Raw genomic sequence first — 26,161 nt, forward strand, 5'->3', positions numbered from 1 at the left:
AGCCAAAGTTCTTTCACATCTTGTACAATATTATCGTCTTTTTTCTTTCTTTTTTCTCTTTTTTTTTTCACAATATTGCAAACTTTTCAGTCTCTTTTGAAGATCTGCAACAGTTGATGAGTCCAAGATGTGTGCATATGTGTGAGTGAATCTTCAGGTGCTGCTTGTAGGTGTGTGTGGTGGGAAAGGGAAGTGTGTGTGCGTGAATTTGTGCGGGGACGGGTGTGAGTGTGTGTTTGGCATGTATATGCGTTAGTCTCTGTCTGATGCCTCCAGAAGAAGCACGAGTTTGGTGATAGGCCGGCAAAGAGTGCTGGTCTTGGTCCGAACTTGTACTTGTCTTACGGCTCCCTTGGAATCAGGCACGGGTTGAGTCACTTGGCCCATAAGCCATGATCCTCTTGGTGCCATTTCGTCCACAATTAAAACGATGTCTCCTTTTTTGAAGTTTCGTGTCTTCCTTGTCCATTTTTGTCTTTGTTGCAGTTCTGGCAGATATTCTTTTATCCATCTTCTCCAAAATACATCTGCCATGTACTGAACTTGACGCCACCTCCTTTTGCTGTAACAGTCGTCCGCACTGAAGACCCCCGGGGGTAAAGAAGGCTTGGTTTTCAGTAAAAGAAGGTGGTTCGGTGTCAACAGTTCCAAAGCCATTGGGTCGTTGGAAGCTTTTGTGATTGGTCTGTCATTGATGATAGATTCCACCTCGCAGAGCAAGGTAGCTAGTCCTTCGTCGTCCAGTATTGTGCAACTTCGCTACTGCAGCCCTTTGTGCATCGGTTGCTTTATTCCTTTCTTCCAGCAACACAAGTTCCTTGGCTTCAAACTTCTCCTTCATGCGCTTCACCTGGCTCTCCAGTTGAGTCAAGAAGTCTGTCTTCTCCTGCCACTTCTTGATTGTCTCACCGTGAACTCTTTTGGCCTCTTCCAACTCGACATCCTTGTCCACCAGCTGCTGTTTGAGCTCCTCCTTGCGGAGGCTCAAGTGCTCCAACTGCTCTCTGGCTTCTGCCTGCTGAGCGCGGTCCTCCTCCCGCTGCTGCTGGAACCTCTTCTGGGCCTGCGTTGCCTCTTCACGCATCCTCCGTAGCTGGTCGTCACGCTCCTGCAAGGCCTCTTTAAGTTTGCGGATGGATTCAGTCTGGTCATCGACTATTTTGGCTTTAATTTTGAGGGCATCGCCGTCCCTCTCACTCTGCTTCTTCCGACTCTCCAGCTCAGCACCCAACACCTCTATCCTGGCCTCCAAACGTCCTCGATCCTGAGCCAAGGACACTCCTTGATGAGCGAGTTCCTGGCCCCAGATCTTCCTCTCTGCCCTGAGGCCGTCTATCACAGACTCGTGGGCTGTGAGCTGAGATATCAGTTGTGCCTTCTCTTTCTTCAGCAGCTCCAGCTGCAGATTCGCACGTCTGTCCTGCTGCAATTCTTCTTCCAAGGAACGGAAGCGGCTCTTCAGATCTGTCACAGCGTCATTTTTGGCTTTGTTCAACTGAGAGATGCGGCTGTTCTGTTCTTTGACCATTGCTGTCAGCTGCTGCACCAGAGAGGCAGATTTCTTCTCCTTCTCCTGGAACTGAGTGAATGCCGCCTTGTGACCCACAAGCTCCTCGGTCATCTGGTCACAAACGTCTTTGACCTCAGAGAAGCGAGCAGCCTCAATGGTGAGCGCCATGCGGAACTCGTCCTCCAGGGCAGCGTACTGTTTCTTGCCCTCTGCCAGTTTCTCCTGCAGCTCAGACTCCCTTTGGCCGTGTTTCTGCTCCATGAATGCAACTTCTTTGGCAACTGCTTGGCGGAAATCTGACCCATCAGGCTGCAGCTGCAAGTCCAGTTGTTTCCTGTGCTCCTGTTCCCTGGAAACCAAGAGCTCGTGCAGCTTTTGAAGTTTGTCTTTCTGCTGGCGCACCGCTGCTCTCTGGATGTCCAGCTCTCTCCTCCGAACTGCTGCTTTGTTCCCCAGCTCCCGCTGTCGCTTCTCCTCCTCGGCTTGCTGTTGCGCCCTCAGTGACTCCCCCTGGGAGATGTTTTCCTCCAGCCTGTGCAATGCAGCCTTGTGTTGCTCTTCGCTGGTGCGGGCTTGCTCCACCTGCTGGGTGAGGGATCGACACCTCGCCTCCAGCTCCTCAACACGATTTTTCAGTTCACAGCGCCCTGACCGCTCCCTCAGCAACAGTTCTTTCAATCTGTCAGTGGTGTGAAGGGCCAAACTCTGAAGATCTTTTTCTTCGCCGGCCTTGGTCTGCCAGCACTTGAGTTCGTCTGTGAGCTTCCTAACGGCCTGCTCTGCCTTCCAGCGTCGCTCTCTCTCCTGGTCACGCTCTTCCAAGATAGTCCTGTAGGTTTCTGCCTCATCTTTGGGTTTACTTGTCACGTCAACAGAGGCTCCAATGGCTCTTTGCAGGAACTTTCTCACTGGCTCGACTGCTTTCGCGCCGCGTGCAATGTTTACTTTTTTCCGGGTTCTCGCTGTGGCCTCTGAACTCGTCTCGATGCGACACTGTGGATCACTGTCTGATTTCCTGCTTCTGATCTCCTTGGCAGGCCCCTTCTTCGTAAGGCTGTTGCGATGTCTGGGGATCCTGGACCGCCTCCGGTTTTCCTTCCCACTGTCACACTCGCTCTGACGTGTGATCCGTGTCCCTCTTGAAGATTTGTTGTGTCACGACAGCAGAGGAGCTACTGGTTGTTTTATCAGCAGGGGTCTTCTTGATGAGCTGGTAAACTTGTTCCTCCAGTTTTTTGATGCGTTCTTCATTGACAGAGTCCACTGTTTCAGCTACACAACGATTGTTTGGAAATTGTGTGTCCTTTTTCTTTAATGGCAAAGCAATGCTGTAATGTCCATCTACCATTTTGATGGATGCAGAAACACTTTCCATGAACAATTTATCCTCCTGCGACATTTCAAGACGCTCTTCTTTCTCACGCTCTGGGAAATCTTGCTTGATTTGCTGTCGTATCAAGTTCTCCAGCTTGACAACAGAGATCCTGTGAGCCATGACAACCCGTTTACCATTTTTGGAGACACTTGTTTTTCGAAAGGGACCATTTACAGTCCATCCTAAGGCTGTCTTAATGGCATAAGGTCCATTTTGCTTGCTGTTAATTACCTTCCAAGGTTCCAGTGCCATTGGAACGTTGCTGCCGATAAGCAAGCCGATATCAGAATTGATTGGATTGAGTTTTACCTCCTTTAGATATGGCCATTGCTTCAGATCCTCATGCGTGGGAATATTTTCCTTCTTAACAGGGATTTCATCTTGCATGTATGTAGTCGGAAGATCAAAGTAATCGTTACTGTCGACACTGCACATCTCTAGATCACATACAGATGCTGTCTTGACAACTTGAACTTGAACCATTGTTCGTAAAAGTATATCCGTGGTCCTTCCAGTGAGTTGAAGCTGCTGGAGAAGTGCCTTGCTGCAAAAACAATCAGTGCTGCCTGGATCTAAAAAGGCATATGTGGTGACTGTTTTGTTGCTCTTCTTGTTTCTTGCCTTTACAGGCACTATAGCTAAGACCGGTTCCACTTCTCCAGTGTTGTTATCACTTGATCCAGTTTCTTTGTCAACTTCAACTAGACCACTTGTGACAGACTTTTCTTGGTCTTTATAAGTTTTGGCTCCTCCTTTATTGGTGATGTGCAAAACAGTAGGGTGCTTGAGAGAACAAACTTGACATGTCAGCCTTTGTGAGCATCCTTTGCTCATGTGCCCTGACTCCAAACATCCAAAGCACACTCCTTTCCTTTTCAAAAAATCCAGTTTTTCATTGTGAGCTTTCCTGTTAAATTGAGAGCAGGTATCAAGCGTATGAGCGCCACTGCAAAATAAACAAGGCTTTCCATTATCTTTAATAGATTGGACATGGGAAACACTGCCCCCTGCTGGTCTTGTCAATGGGGACACGCTGGTAACTAAACCACTCTTGCTCCTTCTCACCATGCTGCCTTTTGGCAGCTGTGGTACCTGGAAGTTTCCTTTTAAAATTGGTGCAACGTCTTTTAAGCTGCCGAATACTGGGTGGGATAAGACTTTAGCTTGATTATCCACAAAATTCACCAAATCTGCAAACCTGGCTCTTCTTCCACTCTGCTCTTGCAGGTCACAAGCTTTGAACCTCCATTTTTCTTTCAATTTATAAGGAAGCTTGGAAATAATAATAATAATAATAATAATAATAATAATAATAATAATGATAATATACTTTTATTTGTACAGCGCTAAATCACAGCCAAAGGCGTCTCAAAGCGCTTTATACAATCAGAGAGAACCAACCGGGCCCCCGGAGCAAGCAAGATGCGACAGTGGCTGGGAAAAACTCCCCTGTGGGAAGAAACCTAGGGCAGAACCAGACTCCAGAGGGCCATCATCTGCCTATGAGTAGTTGGGGTGAAGTAGAAAGATAGAGGAGAGACAGAGAAAGAGAGAAAGGAGCAGAGTGAGCCAGGGTGGCAGACAGGACAGAGTGAAAAACAGATACACCAACCAGGCAAAACGGATATAAACACAAAGAATAGGTGTCCATGCTTTGGAAGGCAAGAGCCTAGCTCGATGGACAATCTGCCGATAGGACCAGTCCAGGTCTTAAGCGTGGTGGTGGGATGAAGCGATGACAGCAAGACCCCCAGGACAGCACAATCCAGCTCCTGGCGCAGTGGTCATCACCTGCCGGGGACACAGAGACTGCGGCAGTATCATGCATATCGAGCATACTGTACAAAGCATAATGAGAGCTTGGACAGAGTGGATAGAGTAAAAGATTGGATAGAGTAAAAGATTGGTTGGGTGAGGAGAGTGATAAAGGTTCCGCCTGCACAGAGCAATGATCCCTGTAACGGGAGCGAAAGATCTCCCTCCACGGCGTAAGCCTACAGCAGCTTAACTGACAGTGGATGGAGTCTAACTATAAGCTTTAAGAAAAAGGAAGGTCTTAAGTCTACTCCTAAATAAACTAACTGTGTCTGCCCCCCTCACCGAGGCTGGAAGATGGTTCCAAAATAGAGGTGCCAGGAAACTGAAACACCTACCTCCTGATCTAACTCTAGAAATTTTTGGGATAACTAAAAGACCTGAATCCTCAGAGCGAAGGGCTCTTGGAGGATGATAAAGTTCAATGAGTTCCCTAATATAAGAAGGAGCCTGAGAATGAAGAGCTTTGTAAGTTAAAACTAGAATCTTAAATTCAATTCTAAATTTGACAGGCAGCCAATGCAAGGAAGCTAAAATTGGAGTAATATGCTGCCTCCTTCTAGTTCCGGTTAACAATCGTGCCGCGGAGTTTTGGATTAACTGTAATGTCCTAAGGGATGAATTTGGGCATCCTGCTAGTACCGAGTTACAGTAATCTAGCCTAGACGTAACAAAAGCATGGATTATTTTTTCCGCATCTTTGAAGGACAAAAAACTTCGAATTTTGGCAATGTTTCTTAAGTGGAAGAAAGCTGACCTCCCTACATTCTGTATATGAGAATTAAAGGTCAGGTCCTGATCAAAAGTGACTCCTAGGTTCCGCACAGTAGAACTGGGTGTAGTACCAAATAAACCACTTTGTCCATCAAAAACTCTGTCCCTACTCTCTCGCGATCCAAATATAATGACCTCAGTTTTGTCGGTATTAAGCAACAGGAAATTCTGTGTCATCCAAGTTCTGACATCACGAAGACAAGATTCCAATTTGGCCAACTGATGAGCCTCGTTTGCCTTAAAAGAAAAGTACAACTGTACTGATGGCTTTCATATTCGTTGGATGATCCAGTTTCTCCAGATAATCCACTGTGTTCATTGCGTTGAGGCAGCTGTTTAAAAACAATGAGAAGCTCTTCAAAGATTCAGCATCCTCCACTTTTATAGATGGCCAACAGATTGCCTTATCCAGGTAAGCTGTGGCAATTGTGTAGTCATCTCCAAAATGTTTTTTCAGCAGTCTTTTTGCCTCCAGATATCCTCTGTCTGCTGGCATATACTGGCAGCTGCGCACAAGTCTGTCCCTGCTGTTGTCCGTTCTCTTCTCAATTCCATATTCAAACACTCTGATGAAAAACAGATAGTCCAATGGTTCACCTTTGAAAACTGGTATGGAAAGTGAAGGTAATGATGACATATTGTGCTGCTTTACCAGAGCTTCTGTAATTTTGTTTTGCTTTTCCATTATTTCCGCTAACTTGTCAACGCTGGTATGCTCTTGCCTTGGTGCAGAGTTCAACCTCTGCATGGTGGTTGATTTGTGGTCATGCTGCTGAGCGCTCACGTGAGTTTGCATGCTTTGTTCCACTGTGTGCGGCAGGTCATAACCTTTGACAGAGGTTTCTCTAGTTTTTGGTCTCACCACTTGTGAATGTTGTACCTTTTCAGTGGAAACTTCCTCGTGTGGATTTTGAGCAGCGCCCTTTCTGTCGTACGAGCTCATTCCATCAGATTGAAGAGATTTTTTGGAGCTGTCTCTGGCTTGCATAGACTCCAACACACTGATTTTTGCATTTGCTGCGGCGAGTTCAGTTTCCAGCTCCAATTGTTCCTGTCTCCTCTTCAATAGCTCCTGTTGCGCTTCAAGCTCGTGTTTTTTATCCAAGGCCGCAACTCTCTCCATGATGGCTGCTCTTTCGGCACGAATACGAATATGCGATGATGTTCCGGATGAACCTGACCATGACGTAGCCTTTGATTTTGGGGCATTAGAAACGCTGTCATCTGGTCCAATGTCATCACAGTTTACATCACCTGGTTGCTTGTCGTTATCCACCATAGTGAATGAAGTCATCTGCTGTCCATCTCCAATACTTGACTGTTTGACTTCACACAACCATATTTGCACATCCTGTCCAAAAGCACTCAATTCAGCAATTTTATATTTAAGCCACTGCACTTGTTTAGCATATTCATTGTCAGGTAGCAAACCTTCAAGTGAATTCTGACATGCATTTGCTTCGTCACAAAGTCTGTTCAGTTCATGCAAATGGCCTTTTACTTTATTAGCATTTTCATTTGTTGCATGAGCTCTTTCATTATTTCCATTGTTTTTTTTGCCTGTTTGCACTTCAAGTTTCTTGTTTTTTGGGTGTTGAATAAAAACATCTCCCAACCCTTGGCAGTTAGTTTGATAACCCTTTTTTCCTTTACAGGGCCCGTCACATTTTCCATTGCGACATTTTGCTTTTCAGCATCACCATCTTGTCGCTGAACAACAGGATCAATGTTAGACGTGACGTTTTCATCCATTGCTTATATTCAACTTTGGCGTTACATTTACAGACTTCAATCCTTCGGATGTGCGAGTGCGACATTCCCAATGAATGACGCTTCATTGAGTGGGCGTGACAGATTAATGTTCATTGACGCTGGGTGCGTTCCATTTGTTTGCACAACAGCGTTCGAACGATCGTCATGCGCCAGTTTTAGACAATAAAAGCGCGACTATTTCCCTGTGAAATGTCGGGCTTTGCTCTTGGTGAATTGTTGAGTTTCAGTTCGACGCGCCCAAGCGTGCTTGTGATAAACAAAAGTTCTGGAGGATGCGACGATCCACTGTTCAGATTGTTTATTTGCAATCCAAACACAAAAAACAAAAAACGGTCTTACCACGACAGCGGACAATGCGGCACAGGTTGCTTGCAAACTCACAGATCGACAAAGTAATCCAACAATCGTCAAAAAATGAGAAATCCAAAAAGTGCTTGAAAAACGGTCTAAAACTGTTTGGCTGCATTCAACTCAAGAGACCTGCCGGCCCCGTTAACCACCCTAATATAGTTCAGGTGCTGCAGTCACCTGCCTATGGTGATGTGGGGGCGTGGCCCTTAGCGCAACCAATACTAAGAAAATACTAAATAAATAAAACAATTACTTTTGTGTCCATAATTAACACATTAAGCCACAGTGCAAATAAATCAGAAATAAGGAAAGAAAATAAATATTTTGGCTCCAACAAAATGCATATCTGTCCCTGTTGTGCTGCGTGAGACCGCTGTAGATGACATATCTGTGTGGTGTATGAAATAGCAAGTTGAGTCTTTTGCATGTTTTTGCAGAAAGCAGAGGCATTTGTGACGTGTGTATAACTTGAAACTTCAGGTCGTGTGTTTGTCCATCATGGTCAGCTTTGAGGTGACACAACCCAGCTAGTTTCACTTGTGACCCATCATACAGTTTAATGGTGGCTTTGCTGGCTGGTATGTCTGGATTACCATCTTGTGTGATGAGCTGTAGATCTCTGAAGCTTATGGCGTTGGTTGTGGCTCCTGTGTCCAATTGACATGTGATTGTATGGCTAGGGTCATATGATACTGGTTCAGTCATGTACGGTGTTACTTTGAGGTTGACAAGCCATTTCTCGTTTCCCTGTTCCATAGCGTTTATGTTTGATAGGAACCACACCTCTTCCATTTCTTCTTCCTCCTCTACTCTGTCTTCTCCAAGAAAGTTCACCCGTGTCTTGCACTGGGCTTGTTTGCACACTCTTGCAGTGGCAAGTGGTTTTTCTTTCCACAGGCTTTGCAGATGACGCCAAATGCAGGGCATTTCATTCTGTCATGCACTGCTCCACAGTAACGACAGAGGTTATTATTTGGGCGTTTATCTTTGTTTGCATGTCCCATATGCTCTTTGTAATTATGCTGAGGTGCAAATGAGGGCCGCATCTCTGAGCGTTTGTCATGTGCAAAGTGTACATTCTCCTGTTCCACACCAGTTATTATCTTATTTTGAATTTGTGCTAGTTCGCTGACTCTAAACATGTCTATTGCTTTGGCAAGTGTGAGTTCTGATTCACGTAACATGAGTGCTTGTGTACTTGCATTTTTAGTCACAAGCACTAATCTGTCACGGATCAATTCATCTCGCAGGGGACCAAATTCACATTTGTCTGCTAGCTTTCTCAGGTTTGCAACATATTGCTCTGTTGACTCATGTTGACTCTGCTGTGCAGTGTTAAATACGTAGCACTCGTAGATTACATTTCTGGAAGGTTCAAAGTGTTTTTGTAGTGCATCCAGATTCTTCTGTGGATTGTCTCTGTCCTCCGCTGACATGTGAAGATGTCTTTGTATTATGTGACATTCTTTGCCCATTACTGTAAGCAGGGTGGCTACTCTTACTTTTGCTTCTTTTTTGTCCAGTTCCGTTGTTATCTCATAGTTTTCCCATTGTGCTCTAAAGAATGTCCAGTTGTTATATACCTCGCCCTTCATGTCCATTGCGTCTGGTACAGGAATCGAAAAAGCCATGGTTCGTCAGGTATTAGCTTAGCAGTTTAGCTCCATTGCAAGTTTCCGCTTCTGACACCATGTTTCGTTCTTTCTTTTATACAGTCATGCAATCTTTGTAGATACGCTACTTTTATTGTATGGCCGCTAGTTATAACCATAGATATATACAGAAGGCTAGATGTCTCACGGCGCAGAATCCAACGTCCGCACTGGCCGCCATCTTTCCACAGTCAGGCAGTCACGGTCTGATGTAGTGAATGTGAGGGAACGTGAGTGATCTGAACAAACATTAACACTCTGATCTCGCTGAAAACTTGACGGCTTTGCACACGGTTTGCTTTCTTACAAACGTTCATAACGTAGCAATAATTCTGGATGGTTGAACATGAGAGTGCAGCTTTCTATTAGAAAAAAAACACAATGGTGCTATGGCAGCCTATCTGCACAAGTTAATACGACTGAGACCACTAAGATTTTCATTTCTTAAGTTAAGTTTAGCCAACAGCTATTTCAGGACAAACTAGTAATTTGTTCACATGCAATATTTGTGGTGTCGGTTGTAGTTATTCGCTGAGGTGCGTTTCCTATAACGTTGCTGCTGCATGAACGCAGTCTCATCAGTTCATGCAGCAGAGACACGGTGATCAATGAACTAGAGCTGCTGATATCTCATCCCCCACCTGTTTGATTCAGAGTCGAACGGTGACAACCTGAGATTACAGGCCGTCTTTTTTCTTGTTGTGATAAAAGGGATTAGGATTGGTAGGTGTAAATAAAACAAACAATTTGACATATGGAGAGACAGAATAGCTTTTTTTCTATATCATTTAACTTAATTCGCAAATGATTCACAATTGGATTGCTTTGCCACAGCATCATGCATTATGGTTTCTACAGGAAATCGGTGACTGAAATAATGCCGAACTTCTGTGCCGCTTATGGATGCAGCAATCGTCGCTGTCCACAAACAAAAGCTTGTAGGATCACATTTCATCTGTAAGCTATTGTTGGAGCTGTTTGATTAATGTTACGATTTAGTGCTGGTTTGTTTAGTTTAGCGTTTAGCATATATGTTTTTATTAAATATGGGTGTGTGCGTGTTTTTGCTATTTTTCACATGAAAGCCGATGGTTATAAATCATTAATAAGTATGCAGTATCATAACTATGCTTATAACCTTTGTAACAAACCAAACCGCTCGAAATTCGGTTGAAAATAGAGCAATTTAGGGCTATTTAAAAGAACATGCACAATAAGAATACATAGTTATGAGTGAGAGGGGCGGAGCGAGGTGACTGTGGCAAGATGGCCGCCAGTGCGGACGTTCGATTCCATTGGCCAGCAGCGCGGATAAGACATCTCGCCTTCTGTATATATCTATGGTTAGAACAGTGCTCATCAGGTAAAACACCCGGAAGCCAACGTCATCAACTCGCACTAGATGTCTCTGCATATTGCATGGAACTTGGCTGCCATCTAGTGGTTAACTCTCGTAACACTGTCCATTATGAAACATTTCGTCATCTACTCAAATCTTACAATAAAACTGTCAAACAGGCAAGAATAACCCATTTCTCCAACCTCATCACAAACAATAGCAAAAACCCTTGATTTCTTTTCTCTACCTTCAATCTTTTAACCAATACAAATTTTAATCAGGACGTACAGACACCAACAGATGCCCTCTGTGAGGATTTTGCAGACCACTTTGTAAGTAAAATTGATGTCATTAGGTCCAGTATTTTAATTAATCAAAATCAATTTTTCTACACATCTGGACAACCACTTTTATCTGAGGAAACACTGGAGAGTTTTGCTCTAGTTGATGCAAGGACACTTGGTCGAGTTTTCTCCCAAGTAAAGCCCACAGCCTGCCTTTTAGACCCAATTCCCACGTCACTCTTAAAGTCACTTTATGGGTTCTTTGAGGAGCAGATTTTATATATTGTCAATTGCTCTCTTCAGACGGGTGTTTTCCCTGCTGCCTCTAGAACGGCGGTGGTGAGGCCCCTTTTGAAGAGGAGCAACTTGGATCCAAACATTTTTAATAACTACCGACCTGTATCCAACTTACCGTTTTTAAGTAAGATTTTAGAAAAACTGTTTTTTAACCAAGTAAATTACTTTTTAAATACAAACAATATTTTAGAGAATTATCAATCTGGTTTTTAGAAAGAACCACAGTACTGAGACAGCCCTTTTAAAGATCGTCAATGATTTCAGGTGTAACGCAGACTCTCAGAAGCTGACAGTCTTGGTGCTACTGGATCAAAGCGCTGCTTTTGATACAGTAGATCACCATATTTTATTAAATAGACTGAGAAACCTGGTGGGCCTGTCAGGTACTGTTTTTAACTGGTTTCGTTCTTATCTCATAGATCGATGTTTCTTTGTAAGTATGGATACGTGCTCCTCCAGAATGCATGAAATTAGATGTGGGGTCCCCCAAGGGTCAATTTTAGGTCCGGTTCTTTTTAATCTGTACATGCTTCCCTTGGGGGACGTCGTAAGGAAACACGGCATCAGCTTCCACAGCTATGCTGATGATACACAAATGTACATTGCCGTGTCTCCTGATGACACAGCGCCAATTGATGCCCTTTTAAACTGTATTTTAGATATCAAATCATGGATGGCAGAGAATTTCCTACAGCTTAACCAGGACAAAACTGAGGTTTTAGTTATTGGTCCTGAAGGCCGGAGAGAGGAACTTTTACGAAAACGTCGGGATTTTAAACCCTCGCAATTTGTAAAGAATCTGGGCGTTGTTTTTGATTCTGAGCTCACCTTTGTTCCACATATAAAAAATATTACAAAGATAGGTTTTTATCATCTAAAGAAAATAGCCAGAATCCGCCCGTTCCTCTCTCAGGCCAACACGGAGGTGCTAATGCATGCTTTTATTTCTTGTAGACTAAAGACTGAGGATTTAATTTCAAGGTGACATTTTCTGGAGTGTCAGATTCTGAAGTCGACGTTTCACTTTGATTTTCAGAGTGATGACACCCTGGAAAAACTCTCCATCATTATAAACTCTCATTCATTTATTCTCTATTCAGGTTGATTGACTGCAGTTTGTCAGAGCTCAGCTGTGATTGGCTGCTCTCAGCTCTGAAGTCCAACCCCTCCCACCTCAGAGAGCTGGACCTGAATATGAACCCCCTGAAGGAGTCATCAGTGAAGCCACTGATGGATCTTGTCTACAGCAGTGACCATCAACTGGAGAGTGTGAGGTTAGTACTGGTTTGGAACCATTGGATGATGGTTCCAGCACCAAAGCCAGTTGATCCCACAGCAGAGGTCCAGTGTTCCCAGTCACAGTGTGAGAGGAGGATGGTGACGTCCAGCTGCTCCTCATTCATCCAACATCTGCTGCCAAACTGCTTCTTCTCTCAGTTCACCACTCAGTTATTGATCAGTTCATCTTCATCAGGCCTCAGTATCAGTCCAACACTCCATGGTCACATGACCTTCTGATGTTCCACACTTGACATGTGACTGAGAGTCTGCTTCTTCTCACCAGTCACTCCATCATCTTCATCAACAGTCAACGTCTCTGTGATGATGCGTTCAAGGACCGTGAGTCCTGACTCCTGCTGTCTCTTCTTATCTTTGCAGGTGGTGGTGAGGATGAGGAGAGTGAAGAGGAGCGCTCCATCTACTGGTGGCTGACAGAACTACAACCAGTGGAGCCAAACAGCAAGCTGCACGCACCAACACTGTGTGGTAGTGTCACGACCTTTGACCCCAGTGCAGCCTGGTGGCTGGCGGACTGCTTCTCCCTACAAGCTGCTGTGGTTACTGGGAGAGACGTCCCAGAAGCCACTGGTGGAGCTGAATCCTCAGTGGAAGAAGCAGGACTTGGAGCAGCTGCTCAGTGAAGGCAGCAGCAACACAACCACTGCTTCTGCTCTCATCATCCACGGCTGGAACATCTCAGCATGAAGGTTCCACACATCAACAACACACTGCTCTGCTCTCACTTCAGAGGTCTATAACATCTTCCTTTTGGAGGTGAAAAATACCAGACCAGATACAAGAGACTTTATTTCTGCTTCATGATCTTAAATAAGGAAATCATGTGGAAAAGATAAAGTGATTCACAACACCTGTGATGGGAACTCAAATCATTATTGAATTATAAGTAAGACAAAAGAAGTTTCCCTCAAAATAATTCATGGTTTTGATGCTTGCCAGATGTTTGTGTGGAGATTTCAGAAGCACGTCAATGAATCAGAAGGAAACCAGATCATTTATTTTATGTGATTATGTTATATCATCCTAACTTTGTTACTAGCTCAAACATTATATTTCAATGATTCAATATTCTGACTATATATAGTATAGTATATATATATATATATATATATATATATATATATATATATATATATATATATATATATATATATATATATATATATATATATATATATATATATATATATATATATATACATATATACATATATATATATAATAAAAGCCATCACAACCTCTGACCTGTGTAACCTTGACCTCAACTGACGTTTCATTTCTGCTGCTTTAACACTTTGATTATATATCTCCTGAAGTCCTGCCATGGGGATTCTCCATATCTGAATAACTTGTGTACTCAAACCTTCTGTAGGCCATACCCACTTCTCCACTAGGTCTCAACATAAACCACATGAATCAATGAAAATAAATCTCACTTTTACAAACAAATCCAATTCAGTTCAAATATAATTTAAATAAAATAAATGTTACATTATAATTAATCACCAACAGATAAATCAATGCTGGATATGAGGTGGTTTGCCCTCTCTGGGTCGGTGGGGAGGCCCTGCCTCAGGGGGAGGAGTTCCAGCATCTCGGGGTCTTGTTTAGGACGCCTCCCTGGGGAGGTGTTCCAGGCATGTCCCACCAGGAGGAGACCCTGCTGGAGGGACCAGGTCTCTGGGCTGGACTGGGAAGCCTTGGGGTCCCACTGGAGGAGCTGGAGGAGGTGACTGGGTCCAGGGAAGTCTGGGGGTCTCTGCTGAGGCTGCTGCCCCCGAGACCTGACTCCAGATACGGCAGTAGAAGATGGATGGATGGATGGATGGATGGATGGATGGATGCCAGGTGATAGAACATTTCATAAAAACAGACTCTGCATTATAACTTCTATTACACTCTAAATAACTCACTCCAATATAACTGCACTCGTCCTTCTCTCACATTACATTGGATCACAATGACCAAACAACACAACAAAGGCAATGATCCAACTGTACTGCCACTTCCAGACTCAGTGTAGGTCTGTAGGCCTCTTGGACCTTCATGTGAACCACTGCGTGTTGACTGGAGGTGAAACATGGCTGACTGCTGTCCTCCTATCTGGACAATGCAATCTCACTTTCAATCTCACAGCCACTAAAAAACCTGATTGTGATTGAGAGGTCCTCAGCAGCCAATCACTGTTGGGAGTCCAGCCTTCAAACACTCCTCCTGAATCCACAGTCACATCTGTGAGCATCTGGAACTTTGGCCCTGATCCTCCACACCACACAACTTGGGATGACAGCGCCACCTACCTGGATCCTTTCAGCAGCCAGTCCATGTTCTGACCCGTTTCCACTGTGGCCTCTTGGCTCATCTGGACCGGAGTCTGGATCATCAGTGTCCAGGTTCATGGAATCTGCCGTGCCGCCGTCCTGTGATGTAATGATAGAGAATCACTCTATTTATACTAATGTGCAGAACCACTAGAGTGTCATTTCTTCACTGCTGTCAGCAACAAGCATTTGGTGTCACACTGGTGTACAACACTTATGGGCTAATTAATAAGAAATGACATATTTATGAATCACCCGCAATGCCCAGATTGTTGCTGCTTATCTGCTGATATGAGCCGTCAACTGTTGCAATATAGAACCACGGGCAGGAAATTACAATTAGTGTAGAGTGTATTATAATTTAAAAGTTTACTAACGGTAGTTCTTTAAAGAATTTAGCAGGGATGGAACAGCCTAACGTGACGACGTCACTTGTAAAACGGTAGGAGCTCAACCTGCTGTCACGGTGAAAACTCCGTGTTACGTCCCGTCGAGGGGGACCGAGACGCAACGTGTGGGACACCTTCCCCCACTCCCAAGCCTCATTAATTTCTCACGGCAGTTGGCGGTTTTCAACAAAAACATTTATGAATCAGTAAATGAAAGAAACAAAACAACTTAACCGGTGGGCAGCAAAGGCTTCAGGGTGGGCCCAGGCCAAAATAATAAACCAAACTCCAACTAGCTCGCCTTAAGAACTAACTAAAGAAAGAAAGAGAAGCCAAATACAGAAAGGCTAACCTCCCTACATACTTAATAAACAGGAGAAAAGAGGGGACAAAGAAAATGGCAGCCCACCCCTACGGCAGCGTGCTCTAACACCATTTCAGAAGTGACTAACTGCAGACTTGGGAGCGGAGGAGGGATGACCGTCAGGCTGGCTCGACTGCTCCTCCTTCTCAGCCATGGCGCGTCCAATCAGCAGCCAACATCCAGGACCGCACCTGCAAGGCATCATCCACTCTCACACACACACACACAGAAACATAGAGGCACCTAGACCCACCCGTGGGTCATAACACCCCCTCCCTTAAGAACCAAACCCTATTAACATACCGACAAACAAAACTAAACAAGAAAACCCTCAGTTCCCCCGAAATAAGAATTTCGCAGCTAGTCCACATGTACACGTGATAATGCATCTGCCAACACAATGTCAAGATCCCTAGATAGTAAGTTTGATAGATGGATAGAAATAGATAAGTTAGTTAAAGTTACACACACTATATATATATATATATATATATATATATATATATTATATTTTTCTTTTATTATTAACCTCTTTCAATGAACTCCAAAACATACATGGTCAAAATTCATATTATTATTATGTTGTTTTTTTTAAATGCTCATACAAAACAAGAAAAGGGGAGGGAGAGTTGTCTGAATTGGGTTCAGTGAGTGTCACATCCACTTTCACCACATTATTTCCAGAAGCTACGACTGTTCACTTCACTAACTCACTCAACTGCAACGATTGTCTCAGAACTTCCCCGAGGAGGCTGGTGGAGTGACGTGCAACCAGCACGTGACCTCTACAATGAGCTTCCTCCCACGGAAGTACCATAGGAAGACACGGATTAAATAGTATGGCTTGTCCACCAGAAGGCTGTATTATGGTGTACGTAATATAAAACTTTGGCCCAGTTCTGCTTGTATTGCATTGTATTGGTTGGTGTTCCTGAAGTTTCATTTTTCGTCCCTTTTTATTTTTTACATCCATGTTTGTGATGAAATAGTATTGTGAATCGCTAGCTCGCATTGCATGCTGGGAAAAAGCGTCACTCAAGGAAGTTTTGGCTTCGCTGACACGGTCCTGAAGGGAAGTGGGTTTTAGTGCACTGGAACGGGATGACTGTGTTTAATCAAGCAGTACAAACCTGATTAATTGTCTTAATACTTCACTTCGAATGGCCATATTGTTTAGGATTAGAATTAGATGACAACTTCTTCACAATATTTGCAACTATTCAATTTGACCAGCAGGTGTTAGTAGAAGACGAAATTTCATGTTGACTATTTCCTAATGGAAGTGCTCTCTTTACGTTGGATTTGTAAATGAGACGCTCGGACCCGAAGCGGCTAAAGAAATAGCCAAAGTCCCTCTCTCTCAGATAACACAATCTCCAGACGTGTTAATGAGATCTCTACAGACATCGAAAGTGTGGTTTTGGACAAGATCCCTATCAGTAAGAAATTTGCCTTGCAACTTGATGAGTCTACTGATATAAATCAACTGAGATTTGGAGAGAGTTTGGATTACTAGATTTTGGATAGTGTTTATAGTTTGGAGTGTTTGAGACTAGATAGCGTTTAGTTTGGAGATAGTTTTGAGAGCTTAGGGAGAGAGTGAGGAGAGGAGAGGTGATAGGATGGAGCCCCTGTCCTGTACATCAATGTCCATGTTACACAAGCATCTATGCCAGGGGTGCCCATTACGTCCATCGCCATCTACTGGTCAATTGCGAAGGGAGTTTGGGTCTATCGCATGGAGAGAGAGAGGGAGAGAGAGAGAGAGAGAGAGAGAGGGAGAGAGGGAGTGAGTGTGAGAGAGAGAGCGAGAGAGAGAGAGATCCGCGTCAATTACAGCAGGTAGAATCGTTCAGGCAGGATTAGAAAACACGGTGGATCTGGTTGATTTTGGTCATAATGTACGATGTGCTGGATTTTGTTCTTAAATGTGCAGTGCTTTACAGTGAAACGTAAATGTGACGTATCGGCTTCGGCACCATTCAGATCAAATAAAGACCAGACAGGGACAGGAGAAAGAGTTTCGCTGTTGTTTTACGCGCAAAACTACCGGGGTTGTCGCGTGAGCTTGCAATCCTGGCGTAAACTGATGGAGACGCCTCGCTAGGAAAATGCGCTTCAAAGTGCACACGCACTGCAGACGAGTCGAAGATGCTGGGAGATGCTGCTGGCAAAACGTCTGCGTCACACACACACACACACACACACACACACACACACACACACACCAATTATCCCTAACCTATGCGCTGGAAAACACAAAACTATACAGCAAAACATCTTAACGTAAACACACTTTTATTCAATCAAACATAGGCAGATATAACCTAAACAATTTTAAACCATGAGTTTTCTGTGCAATGATGAGCATAAATGCACATGGGAACATGTTGACCCATTTAATCCTTTCTTTCTTTATCATTGGACTACAAATATATTTCTGAATGAATATGTTTTACTGTTTTATAGGAAGTGGATCTTTTTGACAGAACAGAATACATTCAAAAAATGTATCATACACATGTGGATGCTCGGTTGTTTATTGCAGCAGACAGATAAACAATTAAACGGCTAAAGCCATCTATTCCACCGTGAATGACAAATCTCCAGCTTTTGGTAAAAAAGGGAGAGAAGATGGAAAGAGAAATCTAAAATATATAAGGCATCAGATAGCTAATTGAAAAAGGTTCATGCACAGCTTATTTGACACAAAAAAGGTATGGTACAAAGAAAAAGATTTGGAGTGGGTAGAAAATCTCAATGTTTCATTTGTTCAAGTATTTAAAAACAGTTTTGAAAAATACTGTATTAATTTGTGGTTTCCATCTATGTGCCACATTGCATTTGGTGCAGGAACAGAATACTGCCTCCGTCTTAGTGTGCGATTGGCCAAGGCTCGCACTTCAGTCCCAATTGGGTCCACTCTTCTTAAGGAATCACGTACTCTTTGAACTACAACAACAGCAAAAAAAAAAAGAAAGACAAACTACATAAAATATTAAAGGCACAAATCCGTGTTAACACAGATAATGCTGACAAAAGGTATGATTTCATTTATTAAATACCCCCCCTTTCTTTTTTTAAATATACCGCCATTCTTTTTTTAATCATCCATGTAAGCACTTTTAGCTACATTTTGTACGGAAAGCGTTATACAAATAAAGCTAATTATATTTGTTTGTTTCGGTTAAATTGATGCACAATACAGATTACTGAATACATTCATGTGGGGATCAACTTCATATCAAACTTACTTTGCACTCGTAATCCCCTGGTATGAAGGAATGCTCTCATCATTCTGTACCCTGTGTTTGGGTGACTGAGTTGGATTTCTGCAATGACGGCATCCAGCTCTTCATCACAAAGCGCTGAATACATGTCCGACATTCTAAACAAACAAAGAATAATTCCTGAAATTTTACTTGGCAAGAGCCAAAACATATATAATAATAATAATAATAATAATAAACTTTTATTTGTACAGCGCAAAATCACAACCAAAGGCGTCTCAAAGCGCTTTATACAATCGTATAATATATGATATATTATATATTATATTATATATTATATACTGATATATGATTAAAAGCGTCCATTTTCACTGCAACCATTTTGACGTGTATTTGTTGTATCATTAGTGTTATTAGGTACAAGTGTTGCGGTGTTCATTGCAAGGTTAACGTCATTTGCGTCAATAGATATGGAAAACAACTACACTTAAGTTTAAAAGAAATGTGCACGTTTTGTAAATGGCAATTTCTTAATATTATTATTATTATTATTATTATTATTATTATTATTATTATTATTATTATTATTATTATTATCATTATTATTATTAGTGTTCTGTTAAGGTGAAACAACAAAGAAGCCTTTAAGTCTAAATTGTTTAATAAATAGGTTAAGAGCAGTTGGTGTAAGTATGAAAGTCATTTCATTTATTTGTTGCATTAAGAGAAGCATTTATAGAGCGTCGTTGCCACCTACTGGCATCTTTCGGTAGTATTTCTGTTGTAATTTTGAAGCGAACTTTATACCGAAAGTAAGACACGGGAAACACACTGCCAGCGTTTTCTGATGAGCACCCGTTCCTGTAAACCAGTGTTTGTGTGCCGCGAGATATTGTCAAGGTGTGCCGTGGGAAATTATCTGATTTGTGTGCCTGTGCAGTCCAGCGCCTGGCAGAGTAATCATGTAGTACTCTTCCATACCAGTAGGTGGCAGCAGCAGGTAGCTAATTGCCTTGCGCTTGGAGACAAGCGAATTAGTGACGCATGGATGCAGCGACAGGTGTGTGGATTGTGGATAGCGGGACGACGGTTGAAAGTGATGGATAAGTTTTTGAAGAGGAAAAATGCTGACTCTGAACTGGACCCTGGACAAAATCCGGACCCAGATGAAGGCCCTAGTATGAGTGGAGGCAAAGACGGTGAAAGCTATCTTTCATTTGGATTTACTTTTACCGGAGATGCAACGGCACCGACTCCGTTGTGCTTGGTATGTGGTGAAAAGCTCTCCAACAGTGCTATGGTCCCAAGGAAGCTTAAACGCCACCTCCAAACGAAACAGCCCTCAGTTCAAAAGAAAAATGTGGAGTATTTTGTTCGCCTGCGTGAACACACGGAGAAACAGGCAACTTTCATGAGAAAAACCGCAAAAGTAAACGAGAGAGCCCTTAAAGCTAGCTACCACGTCGCTGAACTAGGGTTGCCACCTACCAGAGTTACAAATCCGGGACCTCTGGGGGGGGGGGGGGGGGGGCGTTGAGATGTCTCAAGACTGTCGACGGGGGGTTCACCGAAATATACGGGACACAAAGTGAAGTGCGTCCTGTATCAGTTCATGACGGGACAGGTTTTTTAGTTGCCAAGTACGGGACAATCGCGTATTTTACGGGAGTAGACCACAGGCAGAAATCAAATGAGGTTTTGTCATTTTCCCTTAAAAACGGGACAAATTGTGTCCCGGGAGAGATTTTACTTTTCCCGGGACAGGTGGTGAAAAAAGAGAACAATTCTGGGAAAAACGGGACGGGTGGCAACACTACGCTGAACTTGTGGCTAAATCACAAAAGTCCCACACTGTGGCAGAGCAATTAATACTTCCCGCCTGCAAAGCCATTGTAAATGAGACGCTCGGACCCGAAGCGGCTAAAGAAATAGCCAAAGTCCCTCTCTCAGATAACACAATCTCCAGACGTATTAATGAGATGTCTGCAGACATCGAAAGTGTGGTTTTGGAGAAGATCCCTATCAGTAAGAAATTTGCCTTGCAACTTGATGAGTCTACTGATATAAGTGTTGTTGCAGATTCTGAAGTCGACATTTCACTTTGATTTTCAGAGTGATGACACCCTGGAAAAACTCTCCATCATTATAAACTCTCCATCATTTATTCTCTATTCAGGTTGGAGTATTGCAGGTTGTCAAAGCTCAGCTGTGATTGGCTGCTCTCAGCTCCGAAGTCCAACCCCTCCCACCTCAGACACCTGGACCTGAGTGAGAACCTGCTGCAGGATTCAGAAGTGAAGGAGCTGAGTGGTTTTCTGCAGAGTCCAGACTGTAAACTGGAGACTCTGAGGTCAGTTCACCCTCTTCACTCGACAACTTCTATCACTCCTGTTGTTGTCGTCATGATTTGCACTTGACTGCTGTTGGAAATTCAATTTGCAGACACTGGTTTGTGTTTGAAATGAATGAAACTGGGTTTAAAGGTACAGTGTGTAAAACCCTCCCATCTAGTGGTCAGCTTGCAGATTGCAGATTCTGAAGTGGACATTTCACTTTGATTTTCAGAGTGATGACACCCTGGAAAAACTCTCCATCATTATAAACTCTTCATCATTTATTCTCTATTCAGGTTGTGGTGCTTGAGTTTGTCAGAGCTCAGCTGTGATTGGCTCCTCTCAGCTCTGAAGTCCAACCCCTCCCACCTCAGACACCTGGACCTGGATGGGAACCAGCTGCAGGATTCAGGAGTGAAGCCACTAATGGATCTTGTCCACAGCAGAGACTATCAACTGGAGAGTGTGAGGTTAGTACTGGTTTGGAACCATTGGATGATGGTTCCCGCACCAAAGCCAGTTGATCCCACAGCAGAGGTCCAGTGTTCCCAGTCACAGTGTGAGAGGAGGATGGTGTCGTCCAGCTGCTCCTCATTCATCCAACATCTGCTGCCAAACTGCTTCTTCTCTCAGTTCACCACCCAATGATTGATCAGTTCATCTCCATCAGGCCTCAGTATCAGTCCAACACTCCATGGTCACATGACCTTCACATGTTCCACACTAGACATGTGACTGAGAGTCTGCTTCTTCTCACCAGTCACTCCACCATCTCCATCAACAGTCAGCGTCTCTGTGATGATGCGTTCAAGGACCCTGAGTCCTGACTCCTGCTGTCTCTTCTTCTCTCTACAGGTGGAGGTGAGGGAGGAGGAGGAGGAGACTGAAGAGGAGCGCTCCATCTAGTGGTGGCTGACAGAACTACAACAAGTGGAGCCAAACAGCAAGCTGTGTGTCACGACTAGTGATGGTGAGGTGAAGCCTCATGAGGCATTGAACCACTTGAGCCAACTGGTTCGAAGCTTCATGTGCACACGAAACCACCTACTGGCCAAATGTACAATCACAGGCAAGCTGTGTCTGAACCACGTGTGATGCATTGAATTTTTGTGTCTGTTATGTCTGTTGGGAATGACTATGAATTGCAAAAAATGAATGACCAAATAATTTCTGTACATAAATTATATATATATATATATATTTGTTTTTTTTCTCTCACTTATTTATGATTATTTTTATGGGTACTGATGCCAGTGGTTATGGGGATGCTCCAAACAAATTTTGTTGTTAACTTTGTTCAACATTGACAATAAATAAATAACTTGACTTGATAACTATGTGTATGATACATTTTTTGAATGTATTCTGTTTGTGCATTTTTTTTCTGAAAATGGCATGGGTGTAATCAGGCAGATGACAGTGAAAGTGATTGTGGGACTTGGAAAAGGGCATAGATCAGGGGTGCTCACACTTTTTCAACATGCAAGCTACTTTTAAAATGAGCAAGTCAAAAAGATCCACCTCCTTTAAAACAGGAAAAGTCATTCAGAAATATATTTGTAGTCCAATGATAAAGAAAGAAAGAGGATTAAATGGGTCAACATGTTCCCATGTGCATTTATGCTCATCATTGCACAGAAAACTCATGGTTTAAAATTGTTTAGGTTATATCTGCCTATGTTTGATTTTATCAATAAAAGTGTGTTTATGTTAAGATGTTTTGCTGTATAGTTTTGTGTTTTCCAGCGCATAGGTTAGGGATAATTGGTGTGAGTGTGTGTGTGTGTGTGTGTGTGTGTGTGTGATGCAGACGTTTTGCCAGCAGCATCTCCCAGCATCTTCGGCGCGTCTGCAGTGCGTGCGCACTTTGAAGCGCATTTTCCGAGCGAGGCGTCTCCATCAGTTTACGCCAGGATTGCAAGCTCACACGACAACCCCGGTAGTTTTGCGTGTAAAACAACAGCGAAACTCTTTTTCCTGTCCCTGTCTGGTCTTTATTTGATCTGAATAGTGCCGAAGCCGATACGTCACATTTACCCTGGACACCCTTGTCCAGGGTGTCCCCTGCCTTCGCCCTAAGACAGCTGGGAGAGGCTCCAGCAGACCCCCGTGACCCTGAGTTCGGGACTAAGCGGGTATGGAAAATGAATGAATGAATGAATGAATGTAAAGCACAGCACATATAAGAACAAAATCCAGCACATCGTACATTATGACCAAAATCAACCAGATCCACCGTGTTTTCTAATCCTGCCTGAACGATTCTACCTGCTGTAATTGACGCGGATCTCTCTCTCTCTCTCGCTCTCTCTCTCTCTCTCTCACACTCACTCTCTCTCTTCATGCGATAGACCCAAACTCCCTTCGCAATTGACCAGTAGATCGCGATGGACGTAATGGGCACCCCTGGCATAGATGCTTGTGTAACATGGACATTGATGTACAGGATAGGGGTCTCCATCCTATCACCTCTCCTCTCCTCACGCTCTCCCTAAGCTCTCAAAAATATCTCCAAACTAAACGCTATCTAGTCTCAAACACTCCAAACTATAAACGCTATCAAAAATCTAGTCATCCAAACTCTCTCCAAATCTCAGTTGACTGCAACTCTCCTACAATAACCCCCATTTTGAATGGAGCCTGAGGGGTCTATATAAACCGTTAAAATATGAATTGCATATGTATATATATATATATATATATATATATACATATATATATATATATATGTATATATATATCTAGGGATAATTATAAATATAAATATAATATAAATATAGGGTGCAAATATTGTGAAGAAGTTGTCATCTAATTCTAATCCTAAACAATATGGCCATTCGAAGTGAAGTATTAAGACAATTAATCAGGTTTGTACTGCTTGATTGAACACATTCATCCCGTTCCAGTGCACTAAAACCCACTTCCCTTCAGGACCGTGTCAGCGAAGCCAAAACTTCCTTGAGTGACGCTGTTTCCCAGCATGCAATGCGAGCTCGCGATTCACAATACTATTTCATCACAAACATGGATGTAAAAAATAAAAAGGGACGAAAAATGAAACTTCAGGAACACCAACCAATACAATGCAATACAAGCAGAACTGGGCCAAAGTTTTATATTACGTACACCATAATACAGCCTTCTGGTGGACAAGCCATACTATTTAATCCGTGTCCTCCTATGGATCTTCTGTGGGAGGAAGCTCATCGTAGAGGTCACGTGCTGTGTGCTCGTCACTCCACCAATCGTTGCGGTTGAGTGAGTTAGTGAACGGAAAAAGTCGTAACAGGAGGAGCTTGCTGCCGGAAATAATGCGCTACAAGTGGATGTGATCCTCACTGAACCCAATTCAGACGACTCTCCCTCCACTTTTTTTGTTTTGTATGAGCATTAAAAAAAAAAAACAACATAATAATAATATGAATTTTGACCATGTATGTTTTGGAGTTCATTGAAAGAGGTGAATAAAAAAAAAAGGGGTGGGCTGCCATTTTCTTTGTCCCCTCTTTTCTCCTGTTTATTAAGTATGTAGGGAGGTTAGCCTTTCTGTATTTGGCTTCTCTTTCTTTCTTTAGTTAGTTCTTAGGCGAGGTAGTTGGAGTTTGGTTTATTATTTTGGCCTGGGCCCACCCTGAAGCCTTTGCTGCCCACCGGTTAAGTTGTTTTGTTTATTTCATTTACTGATTCATAAAATGTTTTTGTTGAAACTGCCAACTGCATTGAAAAAGTAATGAGCCTTGGGAGTGGGGGAAGGTGTCCCACACGTTGCGTCTCGGTCGCCCTCGACGGGACGTAACACGGAGTTTTCATCGTGACAGCAGGTTGAGCTCCTACCGTTTTACAGGTGACGTCGTCACGTTAGCCTGTTCCATCCCTGCTAAATTCTTTAAAGAACTACCGTTAGTAAACTTTTAAATTATAATACACTCTACACTAATTGTAATTTCCTGCCCGTGGTTCTATATTGCAACAGTTGACGGCTCATATCAGCAGATAAGCAGCAACAATCTGGGCATTGCGGGTGATTCATAAATATTTCATTTCTTATTAATTAGCCCATAAGTGTTGTACACCAGTGTGACACCAAATGCTTGTTGCTGACAGCAGTGAAGAAATGACACTCTAGTGGTTCTGCACATTAGTATAAATAGAGTGATTCTCTATCATTACATGACAGGACGGCGGCACTCTGACAGATTCCATGAACCTGGACACTGATGATCCAGACTCCGGTCCAGATGAGCCAAGAGGCCACAGTGGAAACGGGTCAGAACATGGACTGGCTGCTGAAAGGATCCAGGTAGGTGGCGCTGTCATCCCAAGTTGTGTGGTGTGGAGGATCAGGGCCAAAGTTCCAGATGCTCACAGATGTGACTGTGGATTCAGGAGGAGTGTTTGAAGGCTGGACTCCCAACAGTGATTGGCTGCTGAGGACCTCTCAATCACAATCAGGTTTTTTAGTGGCTGTGAGATTGAAAGTGAGATTGCATTGTCCAGGTAGGAGGACAGCAGTCAGCCATGTTTCACCTCCAGTCAACACGCAGTGGTTCACATGAAGGTCCAAGAGGCCTACAGACCTACACTGAGTCTGGACGTGGCAGTACAGTTGGATCATTGTCTTTGTTGTGTTGTTTGGTCATTGTGATCCAATGTAATGTGAGAGAAGGACGAGTGCAGTTATATTGGAGTGAGTTATTTTTAGTGTAATAGAAGTTATAATGCAGAGTCTGTTTTTATGAAATGTTCTATCACCTGGCAACCATCCATCCATCCATCCATCCATCCATCCATCTTCTACTGCCGTATCTGGAGTCAGGTCTCGGGGGCAGCAGCCTCAGCAGAGACCCCCAGACTTCCCTGGACCCAGTCACCTCCTCCAGCTCCTCCAGTGGGACCCCAAGGCTTCCCAGTCCAACCCAGAGACCTGGTCCCTCCAGCAGGGTCTCCTCCTGGTGGGACATGCCTGGAACACCTCCCCAGGGAGGCGTCCCAAACAAGACCCCGAGATGCTGGAACTCCTCCCTCTGAGGCAGGGCCTCCCCACCGACCCAGAGA

The 26,161-nt window shown here is 43.5% G+C and overlaps 1 protein-coding gene and 1 pseudogene across 1 annotated transcript in view; both read right to left on the minus strand.

Moving 5' to 3' along the window:
- LOC142892538 (uncharacterized) overlaps positions 1-26,161 on the minus strand; it is a 317,526-nt gene that overhangs the window by 276,438 nt on the left and 14,927 nt on the right. The window lies entirely within an intron of this gene.
- On the minus strand, positions 689-3,005 carry LOC142892511 (leucine-rich repeat and coiled-coil domain-containing protein 1 pseudogene; annotated as a pseudogene).

Source organism: Nelusetta ayraudi, unplaced genomic scaffold (assembly GCF_046127955.1).
Source record: "Nelusetta ayraudi isolate G7.1 ecotype Tasmania unplaced genomic scaffold, CSIRO-AGI_Nayr_v1 ptg000034l, whole genome shotgun sequence".
In the NCBI taxonomy this organism is placed as follows: domain Eukaryota; kingdom Metazoa; phylum Chordata; class Actinopteri; order Tetraodontiformes; family Monacanthidae; genus Nelusetta; species Nelusetta ayraudi.